This window comes from Pseudorca crassidens, chromosome 12 (assembly GCF_039906515.1).
Source record: "Pseudorca crassidens isolate mPseCra1 chromosome 12, mPseCra1.hap1, whole genome shotgun sequence".
NCBI lineage: Eukaryota > Metazoa > Chordata > Mammalia > Artiodactyla > Delphinidae > Pseudorca > Pseudorca crassidens.
In genome coordinates, this window is record NC_090307.1 from 35,525,001 (window position 1) to 35,549,852 (window position 24,852).

Here is a 24,852-nt window from a genome sequence, read left to right on the forward strand (position 1 = left end):
TTACTTTGGAAAGAATTGGTTTAGAAATAAGTTGCATTCAATCTCCAGGTCTTTAGCCAAACAAGCAGAATGTTGCCTGGATTGAAACTCTAACTGAGGATGATGCCTTTCATTTAATTGGCAGGTGAAGGTAGGCTTTGGGTCATGTGGGATTTGCTGAGCAGTTTTGAACTTTGCATTGGGCTCAACTGTTCCCTGTCTATTCCACAATTCCACCCTGACCTTGGCTGCTTGATCAGACCTGAGCCAAGCCCCAGTGGAATCTTTTTGATTCTCTTGAACTGTGCTGTGGTTTTGGGAGGCAGGCAAAAGGCTGTAATGACACCATTGTATTAACCTCCACTTATGACCCAGCTGAGGGCAGGCTTTTAAGTTTTCCCAGCTGTGTCATTAAATTTGTTGCTCTGGCCCCACTGACATGACACCGTCACAATCCCAGACACAGACTAATGACCACAGTTGTGAAGGCAGCATGTTATAGAAGAGAGTACACAGGGCTAAGAGTATAGAAAACTGGGCTTCTGACTTGATTTTCCACAACTACACATGTGGAATTAGGAAGGACCTCAAACCTTTGTATGCCTCAGTTTCCTCCTATGTAAATGGAAATTGTGGCCACGTTTCCTTTTTGAGAAGTTTGTGTTTGAATATAGTTGCAAAACAAGTTGAAAAATGATAAAGCAAAATAGCACTCCACATATGCACAGGGTATTGCTATGTTGTAATGAAAAACTGTATGCAAAATGAAAAGAATTGTGTTTTTGTATAATAAAAAATGTTTTTTCTTATAATGTTTGGAGAGCAAGCTGTGTCAGTGATTTAGGAAGATATTACAAAATGTTCTCATATGTACATGTATAAGAACCATACCGTAGAAAGAGCAGCAGCATTCATTGTGACAAAGTAAAATTGCAAAGTCCCGGGCAGTTTCAATAGAAAATCATGAAGTAGGAAAGAAATTCAACATTGCTAATAATCTCACTGTAAATTCTGCTTATTTTTCCTATCATATTTTCTAATGATTGCAGTATAAAGCTGTGGCCTGTTAACATTATAATATGTTCACATTCTCAAGCAATTCTAGACAAAATAATCTAGTCCACCAGAGAGGTGATAATGCAAAGGATATTGGGTACAAACACTATTCTCATTAACCGTTATCAGTGATACTAAGTTCTAGATAGAAGTTCTAGATAGAAGTCACTTCACGTTATAGTTATTGTGCATCCATAATTAGAACAACTTGCTCAAAGATTTTTGAGTATCTTTTATAAAAGTCATTGAGACTAATATGGACTTCTTCACTTTACCTTTCTTTATGCCAATAGGATGATGTTTCTAATTCACAAAGTTGATTATATTATTTTTCACATGTTGTGGAGAGAACTTATATTCCCCAAGAGGGAATGTCATGTGAGAAACATGTTAGCCTTCTTTCTCCACACCCTCTCACTTACTCCGCCCTGAAGGAAGAGGAGAATGGTTCAATAATTAATGAGACTAAGAGAAGAGCCTGTCTCAACATATCCTCTTTCCCATTTTTCAGATCTGCCTGGCTGAAGGATGGGTCTTATCAGCTTCTGTTTCACTGTAGTGAGAAATTTTGAGTCCGATTATTTTGTTTGGCTCACTATATTATCTACAGCATTGAGAACCTGGCACATAGTAGATGCTCAATCAATATTTCTTGGACAAATAAATGAATAAAAACACCAGTGTGTGTGTGGGGGAGTGAACCTGGGGAAGTGTATCTATCAACCTTGAAGACAAAATTCTCCCTGGAGTATGTTGTCTTGAGGTGTAAACTAGGAGGAAAAATACTAGGAAGCCTGATTATGGCCATCTATTTAAGACACATTCTCAGATCCAATTTTGTCAGATATAAAGAGGGTACTTGCTCATCAGCTTGACTCTTGTGTCTTTATTTTTTCAATTTAGTTCAAAACTTGTATAATAGGGGACTGTGATATACTTTTATCCCCACATACCAACTTTCATTAACTGCTTGAAACTAATAATTCTACTTGAACTAATAAAGTTCAAATTTGTTAGAATGATCAAAAAGAACTTTCATGACTTCACACAATTTTTCTGTAGGAGGAATGGTGGAGCTAGGGTGGGTAACTGAAAGACTCAATTAAAGGTAAATAAATGAACAGAAGCTTATGAGGAAGACTCACAAGAAATAGAGAGTAGAATTGGTATGTTTCAATAAAACATACACAATAAAAATTTGTTGATCAAAAATAATTACATAATACAGGAAAATATTGACATGATATGCTAATAATATATACAATTCTTATGTATTTTAATAACCTCTTTTCATCAATTTTAAACATGATTACATCTGACATTTTTCTCAGTTTCAAGATGGTTCAGTTTAAGCTCAGACACCTGGGGTCGGTCCATGTATTTGTATCTCTAATATGAACTTTGGCTCCAGTCATGAAGAAACATACTATTACAATTCCAATAAAATAGTGCAGAATATGCCTTTTGAAGAAAGAGACTCATGCCATTGGGAACTGCCTTTTAGATGTCTCAGATCCAGGCAGGAGGTTATTGCAAACTCTCTAAGGTATAAGTTAAGGAACATAAGAGTTTACAAAAAGGAGTCTGTTTTATTTCATCTAGATGGTATTCATCACACTGATTCACTTTGAAAATTATCAATGTGCCATATGCTCTAAAGAAAGAGAATTGATCCATAGAGGAAGGAATTTCCACAGACAAGAATCAGAAATTATTGGTACACAAATTTCAGAGAGAACTAGCTACATTTAGATTTTGCTTTGAGTCACTTTCCCCAAAGAACAAAGTTTCCATATGTAAGATGAAAGAGCTAAAAAGAAACTGAGCTTATACTGAAACAGTTCACTCATTCATTAGTTTATTTATTAAGTGAATGTTTTTTGGGAAAAACAGTGGCATCATGAAAAAATGAAGGCTGTAATATGAGACAACTCACTTAGGTTTGGGCATTTGCTTTGTTCATAGTTTATTTGGCAAATTATTTACCCTTTTCTGGACTCATTTTCCCCATTTCATAAGCCAAGGATAATAATAACTTCATTATGTTATTGTGAAGATTAAATAATGTAAAAGAATCAGGTATAGTGTACACACAAAATTATTCCTTTTTATCTCCTTTCCTCACTCAACTCTTCCCCATCTCCCTATTCTAAGGGTTGGCAAAGCAAAGATGACCCAGATATTTCATTGCCCTTAAGATTTGGCAGTTTAATGGAGGAGCCATGCAGTTCAAAGCAAAATCACTTATTAATGTGGTAAGTGCTATGCATAGGACCCTGTATGCAAATCTAACTCTGCTTGGAGCTTCCAGAGAAGGATTCACAGAGGAGGTGTTACAGAGGCAATGGCACACACTAAGCCACAGGAGAGAGAGAACATGACAAGGCCAAGAAACAACAGGTATGTTAATATAACTAGAGCATAAGGTGCTTATGGAAGTGGTAGGAAACAGAGCTGAGTAGATAGACTGGACAAGCCATCCGATGACATATAGGGGTTGTTAGAAGCGGGAGATTTTCCTCTGCAGGTGATAGGGATTCACAAAAGTGTTTAAGTAGAGATTAGCTGGGTCAATCTCATTTTAGAGAGCTCACTCTTGTGAACACATGGAAAGTAGAATAAAAACTGATTAGGAGGGCTTCCCTGGTGGTGCAGGGGTTCAGAGTCCGCCTGCCGATGCAGCGGACACAGGTTCATGCCCCAGTCCTGGAAGATCCCACATGCCGCGGAGCGGCTAGGCCCGTGAGCCATGCCTGCTGAGCCTGCGCGTCCGGAGCCTGTGCTACTCCGCAACGGGAGAGGCCACAACAGTGAGAGGCCCACTTACCGCAAAAACAAACAAACAAACAAACAAAAAAACACACAAAACTGATTAGGAATCGTTCAATGAGTTCAGGAAATTTTTTTAACAAAATAAATGCAGAAAAGGAAACACAGATGTGAGAGACATTTAAAAGGTATAAGAGAGAGCTGTGGAATTGGAAATGTTATGAGGGACACACCGAGTACACTCTTCACTAAAGTAAAATGCAAGTATTAAAGTTGGGATCTAGCTGGTAGAAGCCACTGACATTGCACTGCCAAAGCCACAAGGGACTTACATACTTCTGTGCTGATTGCCTCTATTGCTAAAAGGGAAAGTTTAGTATTGTTTATAGCGCCATAGGTTACCTCTATGAAAAATGTCATTAGAAAAACCCTAATAAGTTAAATGAGGGGTATGAAGAAGAGAGTTTTATGACTGCTCAGAGACAATTTATAGTAACAACAAATCCCAACATTTGTGTGTTAGAAGTAGCATTTGTACATGATTAGTTTTCTTCTGCTAATGTACTTAAACCATACTGGCATCTGGTTAATTAATTTTTTACTCAGTTATGTCTTCCTTCATAATATCCAGAGAAATTTGCTGCTTGACACATATACATTGATCTAGACAATTGTAACTCCTCTCCCACATGAGTGGATCTCCCTCTTCCCATTATGCTCCTCCCCTTCTTGATCCTTATTCATAGGTGATTGCACCTCCCCTTTTCCCTACTCCACTGTCCTGGAGATCGATTGGAAAGATGCACTCAGTATACCAAGGAGACTCTGAAATATTAACTATCCAGAACAGATTTTTTTTTTTTTCTTAAACAACTTCCAGTTGTTATTTTCTATAATCTCCAATGTTAAGTCCATAATATTTTAAAAAAATCAAAATTCAACATCCTGGAAGTACTAATGTGTTATGCAAATACAGTTATTTAATATTGCACTTTGCTTAATAATCTTATCAGAATATTTTTGTAGTATTGCCAAGTTTAGTGGCTGATGCCTTTTATGGAATTGAGGTGCATAGGCTTTGCCCTAGAGCCAAGAAAATGGAAAGCTATTTCAGATAATATTAAAGTGTTTCTAACTCTGGGATCAGAAATAATTGGAAGAAGCCCTTAATGCTTTAGAAGTACTGTCCTCCTTTACTTTTAAAGTTCTGAACACAATGTGAGGAACTAAGAGAGATAGTAAAGTAGACGTGGTTTCTGTGTTCAAAAGTCTTTGCCATTTAGATGGGATAAAATATCCATGTATATGTAAAGCACCTATTATATAAAACAATACACAATGTTGTATGATCAACTGGTAGATTGTGTGGATATATGCTAAATAAAATTATAGAGAGTGAAAACACATACCTCTCAAACAATTATATAACAGAATGATGTTGAACTAAAACTTACAAAACAAAACTGTTCAAAGATGAGAGACTATCTTTCATTTATTTATTGTGAAAACCAATATTTACTACTAGGTGACAGATACAGTTCTATGCACTGGGATACAGTGGTAAATGAGGTAGTAAAAGCTCCTGACCTGGTGGGATTTATCAACTAGAAAGAAGAAAATAAACAAATAATTACGTAATATCTTTTGGGGAAGTGATGTGAGGTAAAGAGGCAAATAAAGAATCATAATTGGAACTAACTGAAATGTGGGACCATTTATGAAGGTGGGGAACAACTGTATTTGGATAAGAGTATGAGGTGGCAAAAAAAAAGGCCTCAAGAGTTCTGTATTCAACTATGTTGAGTTTGATGTTTATTAATCAGTCAATTTTTTTTTTTTTTTTTTGCGGTGTGCGGGCCTCTCACTGTTGTGGCCTCTCCCGTTGTGGAGCACAGGCTCTGGATGCGCAGTCTCAGCGGCCATGGCTCACGGGCCCAGCCGCTCCGCAGCATGTGGGATCTTCCCGGACTGGGGCATGAACCCATGTCCCCTGCATTGACAGGTGGACTTCCAACCACTGCACCACCAGGGAAGCCCTAATCAGTCAATTTTAGAGTTAAGGGGAGACATAAATGTGAAGGTGTTAGTGAACAGATGATGCTCAAAGCCATGGATTGATGGATGATCCAAGGCGGAGAGTGATTGCTGAGAGAAAAATAAAGTCTAATCTCAGGTTGGGAAGAGGAGGAAAAACCAGCCAAGGTGACAGAAAGCAGCCAGTGAGGTAAGTGGAAAACCAGGAGGCTGACATGTCCTGGAAGCAAAGTGAATAAGTGCTTTAAGGATGAGGAAGTGATTAAGTGTGCCAAATGTTGCTATAGAGTAGAGAAAGATTAGAACTGAGAAGGGACTAGTGATTCAGCAACATGAAAGTTTTTGGTGACTGGACAAGAACAGTGCCATTGGACTGGATGGAAGCGTCACTGGAATGGCTTCAAGATAGAACTGGAATTGAGGAAATGGAAAGAATGAGCTTAAATAACATTTTCATGAATTTTCCTGGAAGAGGAGAGACATGTATGAGGGGAATGTAAGGCCGAGGAAGTTGTTAAAATGAGAGGTATTATGACCGGTATTTAGACTGATGAGAAGAATACAGTGGAGAGAGTGATTGATGGCACAGAGAGAGAAGTAAAATCGCAGGAACAAAGTCCTTTGCACATTTTACAGTGTGGGATGCAGTGTGCAAGGGGAATATTTGGCCTTCAAAGTGATCAGGAAAAGGTCATTCACTGTAACAGAAGGAAAGCATTGAAATGAGAGTACAGGTATTTTGGTGACTTTGTTGATGGGGACGAGGATATTATTCTTTTATGATTTCTCTGTTTTATCACTAAAATTAAACATGAAATCATCAACAGCGTGAGGAATTGGAGAAAGTATTAAAGTTCTGAGGAGAAGGGAAAAGTAGTGACAGTGTTCTAGAGGATATTTGTAGAGTAGAAGAACTAGGGAAATGGAGAAAGACTGCAAGGACATTCTGAGAACTCACAAGAGATGGATGGTTATATACTTAAAGTGAAACCAATCAGCATTATCATGTTGTTTTCATTTTTTCCCAACCCACATTCATAGCTTTAGTGGGGTAGGTGAGGAAATAAGTCTCACCAAGAGGAGAGGGGAAGGCAAAGGAGATGGGGTTTTTATGCAAGGGAACAAGTGATTGACCCTGGAGTCTAAGCTGGGGAAGGAGGGAAAAGAAGACATAAGATGGGTTTTGGACAATGAAAAAGGGATGGGCTATGGATTGGAAAACAGTGTTCATGAATTTTTGGTTTGGAGGTAGGGGCAGAAATGTATTGGGGGTTCATGAAGTGGGCTTACAGCTGAAATTTTGGAGGAAATGAAGATACTCATAGGCTAAATTCTAGGATGTGGTATGAGAAAGGGAGGAATTTTTGAGGTGGGAAAGTCACATGGTCAGTATAATCATGTTTGGGAATGGGTACTATGGGGAAAGGCAGATGTGAGTAAATATGTGAACAAATAGATTAAGCCTAAGTATTCATTTGAAGAGGAATTATTATTTTTTAACATTTTTATTGGAGTATAATTGCTTTACAATGGTGTGTTAGTTACTGCTTAATAACAAAGTGAATCAGTTATACATATTTTCCCATATCTCTTCCCTCTTGCGTCTCCCTCCCTCCCACCCTCCCTACCCCACACCTCTAGGTGGTCACAAAGCACCGAGCTGATCTCCCTGTGCTATGCTGCTGCTTCCCACTAGCTATCTATTTTACGTTTGGTAGTGTATATATGTCCATGCCACTCTCTCACTTTGTCACAGCTTACCCATTCTCCTCCCCGTATCCTCAAGTCCATTCTCTACTAGGTCTGTGTCTTTATTCCTGTCTTACCCCTAGGTTCTTCATGACATTTTTTTTTCTTTAGATTCCATATATATGTGTTAACATACAGTATTTGTTTTTCTCTTTCTGACTTACTTCACTCTGTATGACAGACTCTAGGTCCATCCACCTCACTACAAATAACTCAATTTCGTTTCTTTTTTGGCTGAGTAATATTCTACTGTATATATGTGCCACATCTGCTTTATCCATTCATCTGTCGGTGGATACTTAGGTTACTTCCATGTCCTGTCTATTGTAAATAGAGCTGCAATGAACATGTTGGTACATGACTCTTTTTGAATTATGGTTTGCTCAGGGTATATGCCCTGTAGTATGATTGCTGGGTCATATGGTAGTTCTATTTTTAGTTTTTTAAGGAACCTCCATACTGTTCTCCATAGTGGCTGCATCAATTTACATTCCCACCAACAGTGCAAGAGGTTTCCCTTCTCTCCACACCCTCTCCAGCATTTATTGTTTGCAGACTTTTTGAAGATGGCCATTCTGACCAGTGTGAGGTGATATCTCATTGTAATTTTGATTTCCATTGCACTAATGATTAGTGATGTTGAGCATTCTTTCATGTGTTTGTTGGCAATCTGTATATCTTCTTCGGAGAAATGTCTATTTAGGTCTTCTGTCCATTATTGGATTGGGTTGTTTATTTGATATTGAACTGCATGAGCTCTGTGCAAATTTTGGAGATTAATCCTTTGTCAGTTGCTTCATTTGTAAATATTTTCTCCCATTCTGATGGTTGTCTTTTGGTCTTCTTTATGGTTTCCTTTGCTGTGCAAAAGTTTTTAATTTCATTAGGTCCCATTTGTTTATTTTTGGTTTTATTTCCATTACTTTAGGAGGTGGGTCAAAAAGGATTTTGCTGTGATTTATGTCATAGAGTGTTCTGCCTATGTTTTCCTCTAAGAGTTTGATAGTGTCCAGCCTTACATTTAGGTCTTTAATCCATTTTGAGTTTATTTTTGTGTATGGTGTTAGGGAGTGTTATAATTTCATACTTTTATATGTAACTGTCCAGTTTTCCCAGCACCACTTATTGAAGAGGCTGTCTTTTCTCCACTGTATATTTTTGCCTCCTTTATCAAAGATAAGGTGACCATATGTGTGTGGGTTTATCTCTAGGCTTCCTATCATGCTCCATTGATCTATGTTTCTGTTTTTGTGCCAGTACCATACTGTCTTGATTACTGTAGCATTGTAGTGTAGTCTGAAGTCAGGGAGCCTGATTCCTCCAGCTCCATTTTTCTTTCTCAAGATTGCTTTGACTATTTGGGGTCTTTTGTATTTCCATACAAATTGTGAAATTTTTTGTTCTAGTTCTGTGAAAAATGCCAGTGGTAGTTTGATAGGGATTGCATTGAATTTGTAGATTGCTTTGGGTAGTAATTTTCAAAATGTTGATTCTTCCAATCCAAGAACATGGTATATGTCTCCAGCTATTTGTATCATCTTTAATATCTTTCATCAGTGTCTTATAATTTTCTGCATACAGGTATTTTGTCTCCTTAGGTAGGTTTATTCCTTGATATTTTATTCTGTTTGTTGCAATGGTAAATGGGAGTGTTTTTGTAATTTCATTTTCAGATTTCTCATCATTAGTGTATAGGAATGCAACAGCTTTCTGTGCATTAATTTTGTAAGCTGCTACTTTACTAAGTTCATTGATTAGTTCTAGTAGCTTTCTGGTGGTATCTTTAGGATTCTCTATGTATAGTATCATGTCATCTGCAAACAGTGACAGCTTTACTTCTTTTCAGATTTGGATTACTTTTATTTCTTTTTCTTCTCTGATTGCTGTGGCTAAAACTTCCAAACTATGTTGAATAAGAGAGGTGAGAGTGGGAAACCATATCTTGTTCCTCATCTTAGTGGACATGCTTTCAATTTTTCACCATTGAGGACAATGTTGGCTATGGGTTTGTCATATATGGCCTTTATTATGTTGAGGAAAGTTCCCTCTATGCCTTCTTTCTGCAGGGTTTTTATCATAAATGGGTGTTGAATTTTGTCAAAAGCTTTCTCTGGATCGATTGAGATGATCATATGTTTTTTCTCCTTCAATTTGTTAATATGGTGTATCACATTGATTGATTTGTGTATATTGAAGAATCCTTGCATTCCTGGGATAAATCCCTCTTGATCATAGTGTATGGTCCTTTTAATGTGCTGTTGGATTCTGTTTGCTAGTATTTTGTTGAGGATTTTTGCATCTATGTTCATCAGTGATTTTGGCCTGTAGCTTTCTTTCTTTGTGACATATTTGTCTGATTTTGGTATCAGGGTGATGGTAGCCTCGTAGAATGAGTTTGGGAGCCTTCTTCTCTCTGCTATATTTTGCAAGAATTTGAGAAGGATAGGTGTTAGCTCTTCTTTAAATGTTTGATAGAATTTGCCTGTGAAGCCATCTGGTCCTGGGCTTTTGTTTGTTGGAAGATTTTTAATCACAGTTTAAATTTCAGTGCTTGTGATTGTTCTGTTTATATTTTCTATTTCTTCCTGGTTCAGTCTCAGAAGGTTGTGCATTTCTCAGAATTTGTCCATTTCTTCCAGGTTGTCCATTTTATTGGCATAGAGTTGCTTGTAGTAGTCTCTCATGAACCTTTGCATTTCTGCAGTGTCAGTTGTTACTTCTCCTTTTTCATTTTTAATTTTACTGATTTGAGTCTTCTCCCTTTTTTTCTTGATGAGTCTGGCTAATGGTTTATCAAGTTTGTTTATCTTCTCAAAGAACCATCTTGTAGTTTTATTGATCATTTCTATTGTTTCCTTCATTTATTTCTGATCTGATCATTATGATTTCTTTCCTTCTGCTAACTTTGTTTTTTTTGTTTGTTTGTTTGTTTTTCTTTCTCTAATTGCTTTAGGTGTAAGGTTAGGTTGTTTATTTGAGATGTTTCTTGTTTCTTATGGTAGGATTCTATTGCTATAAACTTTTATCTTAGAACTGTTTTTGCTGAATCCCATGGGTTTTGTGCTGTCGTGTTTTCATTGTCATTTGTTTCTAGGTATTTTTTGATTTCCTCTTTGATTTATTTAGTGATCTCTAGGTTATTTAGTAGTGTATTGTTTAGCCTCCATGTGTTTGTATTTTTTTACAGATTTTTTCTGTAATTGATATCTAGTCTCATAGCATTGTGGTTGGAAAAGGTACTTGATACGATTTCAATTTTCTTAAATTAACCAAGGGTTGATTTGTGACCTAAGATATGATCTATCCTGGGGAATGTTCCATGAGCACTTGAGCAGAATATGTATTCTGTTGTTTTTGGATGGAATGCCCTATAAATATCAATTAAGTCCATCTTGTTTAATGTATCATTTAAAGCTTGTGTTTCCTTATTTATTTTAATTTTGGCTGATCTGTCCATTGGTGAAAGTGTGGTGTTAAAGTCCCCTACTATGATTTTGTTACTGTTGATTTCGCCTTTTATGGCTGTTAGTATTTGCTTTATGTATTGAAGTGCTCCTATGTTGGGTGCATAAATATTTTAAATTGCTATATCTTCTTCTCGGATTGATACCTTGATCATTATGTAGGGTCTTTCTTTGTCTGTTGTTAACAGTCTTATTTTAAAGTCTATTTTGTCTGATATCAGAATTGCTCCCCCAGCTGTCTTTTGATTTCCATTTGCATGGAATATCTTTTTCCATCCCCTCGCTTTCAATCTGTATGTGTCCCTAGGTCTGAAATGGGTCTCTTGGAGGCAGCATATATACAGGTCTTGTTTTTGTATCCATTCAGCTAGTCTACGTCTTTTGGTTAGAGCATTTAATCCATTTACATTTAAGGCAATTATCAATATGTATGTTCCTATTACCATTTTCCTAATAGTTTTGGGTTTGTTACTGTAAGTCTTTTCCTTCTCTTGTCTTTCCTGCATAGAGAAGTTCCTTTAGCATTTGTTGTAAAGCTGGTTTGGTGGTGCTGAAATCTCTTAGGTTTTGCTTGTCTCTAAAGATTTAAATTTATCCATCTAATCTGAATGAGATCCTTGCTGGGTAGAGTAATCTTTGTTGTAGGTTTTTCTCCTTCATCACTTTAAATATGTCCTGCCAGTCCCTTCTGGCTTGCAGAGTTTCTGCTGAAAGATCAGCTGTTAGCCTTATGGGGATTCCCTTGTGTGTTTTTTGTTGTTTTTCCTGTGCTGCTTTTTATATTTGTTCTTTGTGCTTAATTTTTGATAGTTTGATTAATATGTGTCTTGACGTGTTTTTCCTTGGATTTATCCTGTATGTGACTCTCTGTGCTTCCTGGACTTGATTAAATATTTCCTTTCCCATATTAGGGAAGTTTTCAACTATAATCTTTTCAAATATTTTCTTAGTCCCTTTCTTTTTCTCTTCTTATTGTGGGACCCCTATAATTCAAATGTTGGTGCATTTACTGTTGTCCCATAGGTCTCTGAGACTGTCCTCAGTTCTTTTCTTTATTTTGTTCTGCAGTAGTTATTCACAATTTTTTATCTTCCAGGCCACTTATCCGTTCTTCTGCCTCAGTTATTCTGCTATTGATCCCTTCTAGAGAATTTTTAATTTCATTTATTGTGTTGTTAATCATTGCTTGTTTCATCTTTAGTTCTTTTAGATTCTTGTTAAATGTTTCTTGTATTTTCTCTATTCTATTTCCAAGATTTTGGATGATCTTTACTAACATTATTCTGAATTCTTTTTCAGGTAGACTGCCTATTTCCTCTTCATTTGTTAGGTTTGGTGGGTTTTTGCCTTGCTCCTTCATCTGCTGTGTGTTTTTCTGTCTTCTCATTTTGCTTAACTTATTGTGTTTGGGGTCTCCTTTTCACAGGCTGCAGGTCGGTAGTTCCCGTTGTTTTTGGTGTGTCTCCCCAGTGGATAGGTTAGTTCAGTGGGTTTTGTGGACTTCCTGGTGGAGGGGCTAGTGACTGTGTTCTGATGGATGAGGCTGGATCTTTTCTTTCTGGTGGGCAAGTCCACATCTGGTGGTGTGTTTTGGGGCGTCTGTGGCCTTATTATGATTTTAGGCAGCCTCTCTGCTAATAGATGGGGCTGTGTTCCTGTCTTGCTAGTTGTTTGGCATAGGGTGTTCAGCACTGTAGCTTGCTTGTCATTGAGTGAAGCTAGGTTTTGGCGTTGAGATGGAGATCTCTGGGAGATTTTCGCCTTTGATATTATGTGAAGCTGGGTGGTCTCTTGTGGACCAGTGTCCTGAACGTGGCTCTCACACATCAGAGGCACAGCCCTGACACCTGGCTGGAGCACCAAGAGTCCTTCATTCACACGGCTCAGAATAAAAGGGAGAAATAATAGAAAGAAAGAAAGAAAGAAAGAAAGAAAGAAAGAAAGAAAGAAAGAAAGAAAGAAAGAAAGAAAGAAAGAAAGAAAGAAAGAAGATAAAATAAAATAAGTTATTAAAATAAAAAAACAATTATTAAGAAAAAAACTTTTAAAGTTAAAAAAAAAAAAAATAAATGAACAGACCGAACCCTAGAACAAATGGTAAAAGCAAAGCTATACAGACAAAATCACACACAGAAGCATACACATACATACTCAAAAGAAGAGAAAAAGGGAAAAAAAAAAAAAATATATATATATATGTATATCGTTGCTCCCAAAGTTCACCTCCTCAGTTTGGTATTATTCATTGTGTATTCAGGTATTCCACAGACACAGGGTACATCAAGTTGATTGTGGAGATTTAATCCGCTGCTTCTGAGGCTGCTGGGAGAAATTTCCCTTTCTCTCTCGCACAGCTCCCGGGGATCAACTTTGGATTTGGTCCCGCATGTAGGTCGCCTGAGGGCGTCTGTTCTTTGCTCAGACAGGACGGGGTTAAAGGAGCAGCTGATTCGGTGGCTCTAGCTCTCTCAGGCTGGGGGGAGGGAGGGGTACGGATACGGGGCGAGCCTGCAGCAGCAGAGGCCAACAGGACGTTGCAACAGCCTGAGGCACGCCGTGTGTTCTCCGGGGGAAGTTGTCCCTTGATCACGGGACCCTGGCAGTGGCGGGCTGCACAGGCTCCCAGGAGGGGAGGTGTGGATACTGACCTGTGGTTGCACACAGGCTTCTTGCTGGCTGCAGCAGCAGCCTTAGCGTCCCATGCCCATCTCTGGGTTCTGCGCTGATAGCCGCGGCTAGCACCCTTCTCTGGAGCTCCTTTAAGTGGCTCTCTTAATCCTGTCTCCTCGCGCACCAGGAAACAAAGCGGCAAGAAAAAGCCTCTTGCCTCTTCAGCAGCTCCAGACCTTTTCTAGGACTCCCTCCCGGCTAGCCGTGGTGCACTAACCCCTTCAGGCTGTGTTCACGCAGCCAAACCCAGTCCTCTCCCTGCGATCCGACTGAAGCCCGAGCCTCAGCTTCCAGACCCCACCCGTCCCGGCGGGTGAGCAGACAAGCCTCTCGGGCTGGTGAGTGCCGGTCAGCACCCATCCTCTGTGCGGGGATCTCTCTGCTTTGCCCTCCGCACCCCTGTTGCTGCGCTCTCCTCCACGGCTCTGCAGCTCCCCCCGCCCACCCTCCACCTGCAGTCTCTGCCTGTGAAGGGGCTGCCTCGTGTGTGGAAACCTTTCCTCCTTCACAACTCCCTCCTGCTGGTGCAGGTCCCATCCCTATTCTTTTGTTTGTTTTTTCTTTTTTCTTTTACCCTACCCAGGTGCGTGGGGAGTTTCTTGCCTTTTGGGAAGTCTGAGGTCTTCTGCCAGCATTCAGTAGGTGTTCTGTAGGAGCTGTTCCACATGTAGATGTATTTCTGATGTATTTGTGGAGAGGAAGGTGATCTCCACATCTTACTCTTCCACCATCTTGAAGCTCCTCAGGAATTATTTTTAATGACAATGAAAGGTGATCTTGATACCTGAGTGATAACATTGGCATAAAAATAATGATCATTTCTATTCTCAATCTCTTATTAAAACAAGCAAAAGCATATGACATCAGGAAGAAATACAATCTCCATGAAATATATTCTAAAGAATTGCTTTGTTTTCTTCTGAGTTCTTCTAATACCATCTGTGAGAATTAGAAAGCATCTGATTTACTATATATTGATGTAAGTGAATGCATACTTGTTTCTAGCAATGCTATCTTACTTTTGAAGTCCTATAGCTACTGCAAAATCATAAATAAAAATAATTATGTGATATTTAAGAACATATAGGTAAGTCCATACTGAAATTAAAAAAAAAATTGTACAAATCAACAGAGATTGAAAATGCTTCAGGAATTAGCAAGAAAGATAACACATTGTATACCTAAGTCTTTATTTCTTTAAAACATATTTTAAATGTTGACATACTTGTTTATATTATTCAACAGTTCTTACTCTAGAAAGAATTTTAATTTAAAAGCAAGTTATCAGCCTCTCTTTTATCTATTCCCATTTTAAAACCTGAGTCTTTGTGCCATAAGACTCCAACCATGCACTGTTCTCTCCTTTACTTGTTGATGTGCCAATGGAAGAAATGCAGTGTCAGACTTGTGTCATGAATTATAAGGTGAAGACAAGTAAAGTCACCCAGATGTGGAATGTCTACTTGCCAAAGGCTCCTGTGACTCTTTTACCCCAGACCAGTCATGAGAACATTGCTATGAAAACAGGAACATATGCTCAAGATACAATGATATTCACTAATAAAAAAAAAGCTGATTCAATTAATAAGTCAAACACTGCCCAAATAATGTTCTAAATATGTATATAAATACATATATATTATTCATATATATAATTTTTCTATGTACTTAAATGAATTAATTTTAGTTGAGAAACCATAATGAGCCTGAAAGAGCCAGTCTGGTCTCTGGGTTAAATACTTAATTAGGTTGTCCTGCCAGGTGCCTTCTGAGCAGACCTACAGCAGTTTATTGCATTGAGACAGGCTCCACTGATCTCAAAGGTAATGGTGGCCCAAGTGAGGACAGTTGATTAACTTAGCTACATTCCAGAAACTTCTTGAGTTTGCACACTTAGACTAGCCTACTCATGAAATTAGACTCCCAGGAACTTCTCTTCTTAAATGAAGGGGCCATCTGCTCAGTTTCTGGTTATAAACAGAATTGTAAGGTAAACACAGTTCTTAATTTCACTAAATGTGTACATTTGAATTTGTCTATCTAAAAGTTAGGTTTTCATTTACTCACAGTGCTTTTTAAGGAAAAATGAGGGAAGGGGTAAATGTTTATTTTTTTTTCAACACATTCTATGTGCCAGCCACTCCTAAGCAGTTTTCATACATTATCTCATTTAGGAACCTCATGTTGGAAATAAACAGAAATAATGGTCTCAATCTGCTTCTCTTCCATTCACTGCAGAACTTGTAGTTTTGACAGAAAATAAAACATAGACAAATTAACTAGCAGCTAGCATATTGAGTTAATGAAGTGTAAGACTCAGTTGTAGGCTATGGATTATGCATGTATGGTAAAGAAGGAGTATATGATTGCATTGGAATTGGTACATGAAGAAAAATATTAGTCTTGAATTAGAACAATGTTTATGAATTAAAAGATTTGTTGATGGATATGTGGAACAGAGGCACATACATACCAGAACTCATATAATCAGGATTTAAATTGGGGGATGGAAAAAAGAGAGTTAAAAATCTATCACAGTCTCCTGAACTTCTGGGTAGATGAGAAGAGCACCTCATCCTCTAATCAACAGAGCTTAAAATTGTTCTAGACTATTTCACAAACAGATTAAGAAGACTGGTCTTACTCATAGGATAAATCTTACCTACCATGCGGATGATATTCAATTAGATACTGTTTATGTAGTGTTTTCTCTCTGAACTTACTTTCTTAATGCAAATAACTTTGGGAAGAGGATCAGTTATGTCTGTAATCTCAGAGTAAACTAGTTTCTAAAGTCACTTTCCTTCTTGCCAGAAAAATAGCTGCATGAGTGAATTGGGTACATGTGGTATGTGCCTGCAGAAGCTCAGGACTCAGGTGGACCTGCCTGGTTTTTGATCTCAGCTCTGCCACTTATGTAGCTCTGTGTCATTGGGCAAATTCCTCCACCATATTAAGTCTAGTTTCCTTGACTCTCTGAAGTCAATACAAAAGTAATAACCAATTTCGAGTTGTAGTTGTGAAGATCAAAGGGCTAAATTATGAAAAGTTTTTGGTGTAGTTCCTAGTACATTTTAAGCAATTTTAAATGTTTGCTATTGTTATTTTTATTATAAGAAATGATGGCTAGAGAAAGAACAGTGAAGGGCATAAGGACTTAGGCATCAGAAATGTCCCAAGGATGCTGGCACAAAAAAAAAAAAAAAAAAGAGAGAGAGAAAAACAAAGAACACTTCAGCTAACTTTATAATTTTCCATTGAACTTCCCTGTAGAGTAACTCAGAAAAGTGTTTGTGGCTGGCCACAGGATTTCTTACCAATATAATCTTATGCAAATTAGTAGCCATAATATCATGCACCTGTGGTATTCTAGAATGCCTCTGTCCCTTTTGTCCCTTCTTTTCTCCTCATGGCTCTCTGATGATCTTTGAAAGGTAGTGTAACCAGCACCCACTCCACCAAGTCTGAAACCATCACTCCCATGCAGCAAAGGCTCACATGCTGCCCTGGTCCTGGGGACAGAGGTGGCAGCAGGTTGCTGACCATGTGAGTGGTATTTGTTATTTCCCCACATAGCATCATCAATCACAGGCTGGCAGATGATCCCAGTACTGCCAGGAAAAGTCATACCAATTTATTAGCAAAAGGAACGAAGACAGAGCAAAAGCTGGTGGTATGGGCGTTGTTCAGCTTTATCAGGAATTTCATTGTTTCGTGGTTGGGACAATGTGGCCAAAGCAGGTTTTTGAGACCAGCTGCCTCCTTGATCTTCCAAAATAAGTTTCTAATGAACTTGAGACTACATGTTGCTTTGGTCCAGGCAGTAAGACAATGTTTTCTTCCCATTACAGGAGTGTGGAAAATGCTCGAAGTTAATTTTTTCCTCCACAGGATGAGACATCTCAAGCCAGTTTGAAATATTTATTAAAAAAACAATCATATTTTATTTTAAGAACATTATTTCAGTATGCTTTCATTCATTTAAAATAAAAACCTTGTTGCAAACTCTCTCAATAATGCTAAGAATATATTATTTTTTGAGCAGAAAATATTAATTTTTTAACAATCCTTTTAAGGTTATCATTTTAGATATAGACTTGTGGATGAGTTATTTAATGTCTTGTGAGTTTGTTCACCTTTAAAATAATAACACTTAAAATATATTAGTATGACCAAATTTCAAGTTAAATAAAGTTCTAGGAAGTTCCCTATCTTTGATGGGTTTGCGTACAGGTTGGGGAGAGAAGAATACAAACAGAAAATAATTAGAGAACCAAACAGGAAAATTCTGATCTAGTGCCAATTTGTTAGTACTGAGGATAATTAAGGTGGGAGGATACACGTGGGAGGGATTAATGTCAATTTAGTAGCCAGCTATGGTTTCACAGAGGGTGTGAAATTAAACTGGGCTTTGCCAGATGGATAGACTATGGGTTGATGTGGAGACCATAGGAGGGCAATAGATTTAGAGATAACAGCGTAAGGAAAGATGCAGGGTTGAGAAGGAGCACAGTAATGTTAATAATGGCATTCACGTGTGCCATTAAGCAATACAGCTGAGACAGTATTCAGGCCTGGAGAACATTCCATCTATCATAGTGCTAAATATTCTCCATGTGCTTTACAAAATCCTTTCAAAATATAAGGAGATGGCATTGGCCAAAGCAGTGCTAAGATTGGAGTCAAATAAACCTGGGCTTCACTTTTAGCCCTGCAAATTACTAGCTGAGTGATCTTGGCCAAAGTATTTAAATCTTTCTGTATCAGTTTACTCGTTTCTAAAATGACAATAATAATGTGTCTATCTCATAGGAATTTTGTAGAGAGTGAAAGAGGGATGTAAGTGAAATATAGTGCTCACTCTGAAAGATCCATGAGTGGTTCCCAGTTTTATGATTGCCATTGCTCTTATCAATTTTAGGAGTAGCGATAGTGTTCTGACCTTTACAGTAAGATTAGATTGATTTTAAGTGGTGTTGGGATATGATTACGTGCATACAGTCTCAAATACAAGGTAGGGGGCTTATGTCTAAGGTGACCAGATACCCCTGTTTACCTGAGGCAATCTTCATTAACATCTGTGGTCTTGACATAAATATTGAAAGTGCTATTTTTTCACTCACAAATGTGTCCTGGTTTGGCCAATAAATTACATGGTCATATCTCATAACCAGTGCAGGACAATAAAAAGCAGTGTAGCTTTTTTTTTTTTTTTTGCGGTACACGGGCGTCTCACTGTTGTGGCCTCTCCCGTTGCGGAGCACAGGCTCCGGACGCGCAGGCTTAGCGGCCATAGGCTCACGGGCCCGGCCGCTCCGCGGCATGTGGGATCTTCCCAGATCGGGGCACAAACCCGTGTCCCCTGCATCGGTAGGCAGACTCTCAACCACTGCGCCACCAGGGAAGCCCAGCAGTGTAGCTTTTTCAAAAGGAGAAATGATGGGACAGAAGCAGTGTTTTAGGAAGATTTCTGTGGTCACGGCACTCAAGAGGCTTAGAGAACATGAAAGGCAGGAAGAAAAGCAAGAAAACTGCTCTTCCTGACAGCACCCTGACATTGCCCATCAGGCAATGATGGCAGAGACAAGAGAGGATTTCAATATACATTCTAGGAACAAAAGCAGGGCCCAGGCAGAAAGGGGCATGCTCTTCTTCCTAAACTGACCCCTAACCTCTGACCCCTCACATCCCTTAAGTAGTTCTCAAACCCTTCTTAATATTGATAGAACTCCTAGGTAGAATCACAACTCTTTATTGAAGGAAACCCTATGATCAGGGAGCCAGCTCTAGTCCATCCTGAGAAGGGGAATTGAAGCTTCTAATCACTCTGACTTGATATAAGACAAATGGCATAAACAAGGCAGAATTATGTAAGAAATAGTTCTTCTGCAATGATCTCTGACCTTCATGGGTATATTATAACTTTTCCTTGTTCAAAGTGCTCTGAACATTTATGTTGAATGACCCTGCATCATGTTCCAAACTTGGGTCTGTCCTATTTGGTATTTCAGAGCATGCAACTCTTAAAGGGAGTAGACTTCCCCATGATGGTGGGGCAGTTTAATTGAGACAAAAATATCCACTTCTTATATAAAAGAAAAAGGCAGGAGGGGTAAGAGACGGACTCTGGTGGCTGGACAGCTCACTGAACACAGTGATGGATGATAGTAGGAGGTAGAAGCTGGACTGAACAGGGCAGAATTCTCTGCTTGATTCGGGTGAAGGCAACGGGGACAGACTCCAGGAGGGTGGAGACCAGAGGCCAAAATCTGGGCATTGTGTTGGGGAGAGCAGGGAGGAGAGGATCAGTGAATTTGGAGAGAAACTTTGGAAAGATGAATCTCTGTTCTGGGTATCTATATGGTTGTGTGCTATGGGGTATGCACTGTAAACCTTTCTCCATCAGCCAAATGTAATTACTAGAACATAGAAAATTCTACGTTGCTGTCTTATGCTTTCAGTGCTGGGCACTATGAGGAAGAGCAGGGTCCTGTGGCTAAGTGAGGATAGTGATGACATGGGGCGAGTCTGTTCAGATCAGGTGCAACAGACTCAGAGCTATACTTGCAGGTACCTTACCGAGATGATATCTGGACCAGGAGAAAATCAGAAGCAAAAACTCTGGTTTTGGAATATTATGTCTTAAATGTCTTGTACACAGACTTTTGACCAGTCAAGTCTGAAGAAGACCATTGTGTCTGAATGAGGCATTTCTTCTTTGGGAGTGTTTTTCTGAAAGCTCCAAACTAATTAAGCTTATAAACTTCCAAATGCTGAAGAGGAGCTCTTAATTTAAAGAAAATCTAAAGTGAACCCTCTAGCAAAGCACAGAATCCTTTTGTAATGCAAATAACCCCTCCCCAGTGCCATTACAAGTGCCATCTTGTAAGTTTCTGAGTTGGGAAAATGCTGGACCCACCTGTATTCCAGTCACAGCACAGTGAGAAAGCGGAGCATAATAGATGGTGAGCCTTAGGAATATTTCAACCCTAGCAGCATGGTTCACTGTTGTCTATGACATGTTGTTAAATTATTGATATTCAGCCAGGCTTTGGGACACAGGCTTTGTTGTTCAGAGCTAACATAGCCACCTGAGAGAATGCAGTAATGAGAGAGCAGGGACTTGGCCATGATGGGGTGAGATTTCTGGGTGGCGAGTCCTGCCCAAAACAGGAGAGAGCTACAAATTATTTGGATTGACCATCCTTGCAAAAAAGAAGAGAAAATAGGTGCATTAATGAAATTCTTACAAAAGATGGCAAACTGTCCTTGGATCCTCTGGTGGGGGAAAAGGGGAAAAAAACTCTCAAAGAATATTTTATATGAGTATATCACACAGAATCCACTTGCTCTGAGGACACAGAGCTAAGAGACATTCAGTTAAATTATTTAACAGAAGATGACAGAAAAGAATTAAAGAAATTTTCTCATCTCAAGTTAAAACAACAGTCCACTGTCTATCCACGGGTAAATCTCTGGGTCCAGATGGTTGCCCAACAGAATTTTAGCAAACATTTGGAGAGATAATAAGGCCTGTAACAGTAGATAATTACTCACTTATATATGGCTCAGTGCCCCTCATCTACATTAGTTTCTATAGTAGGTTTTTGCCAAAAGAAAGGAAGCAGACCCCTGCTCTATTTTTTCATTTGTAATATTCTCTTGCTACACTCTGTGCAGTTGCCAGGAACCATCCTTTTTATTTCAGTGTCCTTATGAAGACCTTTGAGAACAATGGGAAGGTGAGGAGATATTTAATATTACTGAAATAGGATACAAAAATAGCTACTAGGAAGTCCTCCAGGAAAATAGGTAAAGGTCCACTTTAAGATTTTCAAGAAACCTTATCCGATTAATTTGTTTAGGGGAGGGGGCTCCCATTTACCCATTCCCTCATTTTCGCCACTCAATTTCCCAAGGAGAGGAGTAAACATTGGCATTTGAGAAGTATGTAGGATTGAACATCCACCCTGGAGCATAAAGAGTGCAAAGGTCACAGATGTTTCTTTAGCAACCAGTTCACAGCCATTTTGCCAGGGGCTTAATGGAGGCTGATGAGATTAGCTACAATCTGTGCTCTAAGGCTGAGAAGCAAGGGTGAGGCTCCCAACTGCTGGCTTCACTGACCAGACTGGCTATAAATGTCTCTACAAATTATAGATGTTTCTGGGAGACCATAATCTGTAGCTCTTGTGGATGATTTTCACCTCTGCCGAGCATTTTACAAAGACGAAATAATTTATCCTCTCACCAATCCAATGATTTCAGACTGAGTGATTTTTCCCATTTTATAGATGGAGAAACTGAGCGCCAAAAGTCTTGCCTTTTAGTCATCAACACTTTGAAGATGAAGCAAATATGGAACAGCCAATAATTACGTAGTCATTTCAACCTCAGACAAATATGTCTACCAGACATCCATGCACAGAAATCACAGTCATGTTTATTTATTAAGGCAATGATAACAGTTACCATTTATTGAGTATTTCATATGCACTGCACTGCCCATATGTTAGATTGCTCAATCTTCACCATCCTTTAGAACAGTTACTCTCATACTTGGCTGTGTGTTAGGATACACCTGGGGAGACATAAAAATCCTGATGCCCACTTCCTAGATCAATGTAATCAGAATCTCTGGTAGGTGGGGACCAGATATCAGTATTTTTTAAAGCATCCCAGGTGATTTTAATATGCAATCAAAGTAAAAAACATTTTGGATAAGAAAACTAGAAGAGAAAGAGAAGGATATTCAGATTGAATAATACAGTGTTGTATTTTATTTTATTTTTTTCGGTGAAAGAGACTTGAGTTGTGAGATGAGTAGAAAGGGCTAGTGGAGAAGAAACATAAAGGAAACAGAAGAGAAGGGGTCATTAACAGACCGATTTCCCAGAGGAAATAGGAGAATGAGGATTAGCCACTTCCTCCTTTATGTCTCTTTGTGCACTTACAGATTTCTGTTGGAGCATCTATTACCCTAAATATTTCGTTTGCACGTCTGTCTTCTTTCCAGACTACAAATTGCTTGAGGCATGGAACACTGGCCTCATCATATATATGTCCAGCACCTTCAGTAATGTCTGAGATATAACAGGCTCTCAGGTGCTGGATAAATGAAATAATGAATTTGGGAAATTAAAAAAAAATCTTTACTTTGTAGAAAAGACACTCCAACTGTCTTTCACACAGTGTTTAAAACTCATGCAATGAATCACTCTTTTAGACTAAAGCTCTGATAACCTGAGTTAAAAATTGGTTGCAAGGACATTACAGTGCAGTGCTACCTTCAGCCATTTGTGCTTCTGCATAAATTATTTTGACTGATTGGCCTATCAGTCACCAAGAGGAACCAAAGGGAATGAGAATCAGGACACGATGGGGTTAAGAACAGGAGAGGGTAGAGCCCAGAGCACTGGGGTCAGCTTTCAGGCCTCTGGGAGGCAACAGAGAGGTTTGAGACACCTAGAGCCAGGATAGCTGAGGCAACTCTGTGTGTGTGTGTGTGTGTGTGTGTGTGTGTGTGTGTGTGTGTGTGTGTGTGTGTGTGTGTGTGTGGTATTAAGGGGATGGTCAGGAAAGTCAGGTGCACCCAAACCCCTGGTATCTCAAAGGCTGTCTTGGAGCCAGATTTAGAACCGTACATCATGCTATCACGTAGCATCATTTGTGCTCCCCAGTTTTCTATGTACAGGCTCCTCAGGAAACTGATGAATAATAGACAATGCCACATTTCATTCAGATGGACCAATTCATCCCAGAGGGAACATTATTTGGTGATTTGTGGAACATTCTGTGAATGCAGAGAAACATCCCATGCAATGCTCCAGCTCACAACTATTGCCAGCAGGGGCCCTCACTTCATGGCATCACCCAACGTTGAGTCCTGCCATTGTTCTATACCCAAGGGTTAAGTCCATCTTGCTCTTACCCACTTATGGGAACTTGCACCATCTTGCCCAAATACTCAGTACTGCCTTGCTTTGACTCTAACCCAAACCCATTTTTTTCCTCTCTGGAATTGTCTGTTCTCTGATCAATATTCATAGTCTCAAATTCTTTCTTAAATATATTTTCCAGCTTCTTACCTTAATCATGAAACAATTTTACCTCCAATAGTTGAAAATTATTGCTCTCTGGCTGAAATTTCCCACCTTTCCTGCCTGCTTATTCAAGTAGCCTTACCATGAATATTCAGACCTTTACTTCTTTGACCCCTATTAAAATTTTTTTCCTTTTGGCTATCCATTGACTTTTAACCTGCTTTCACTCTCCTCCCTATCCAGCTTAGATTGTTTGGCCTATCATCACAATTAAACTTATTTACACAAGTGGTAAATTCCATTTCCCCTCTGTTCCTTATTGTGTTCATCTGGGACAAATTCAGCTCTTGGATAAAACTATTGCCAGGAAATGTCATGTTCTGTTGAAAAAGATATCACATAACAGAATAGTGTAATTCCACTGTGAATTTATGATTGTCAACCTCAACTGAGTCTCGATAATAGTACTACCCAATGATTCTATTATGTTTATCTGGTCAATTTTCTCTCCAACTTTTACAATGGCTATTTTAGACTTATTCCATTTTCATTAATCTTCTGACTCTCCCCTTCTGCCCCTGCCCATTCTCAGCAGAGGATTTTTTACTCATTTAACAGGGAAAATTGATGGGAGCTCCTTTGTCTTTCCACCTCCATGTCTATCTGTACTCATTCTTATTTCTCTCTGGCTTGTTAAAAAAGAGGAATACTTATCTTCTTATAATATCAATTCCTTTCTATGTATTTCAGAACAGTATATTCTTGGTCATACATTCCATCTACTGGAACATCCACCAGATCTTTTTATAGGATCATCCTAATTCTCTGTTAAACAAGCTCCAGTCTCTAATAAATAAGATTTTACTTTCAACTCCACTCTCACCCTTCAATACTACCTATATCCCTCCTTACATCAGAACTAAAATTTTTGAGAGATTTTCATGTTTCAATTTCTTTATATCCCATGAATTCTTGAGCTCATTTGATCAGGTTTGTATCAAAATCCCTATTACTCCACCAAATGCTCTGGTTGCCAAAGTCTACCATGTCCTAAAATCAATTTAACATTTTTTTGTTTCCTTTTTTCT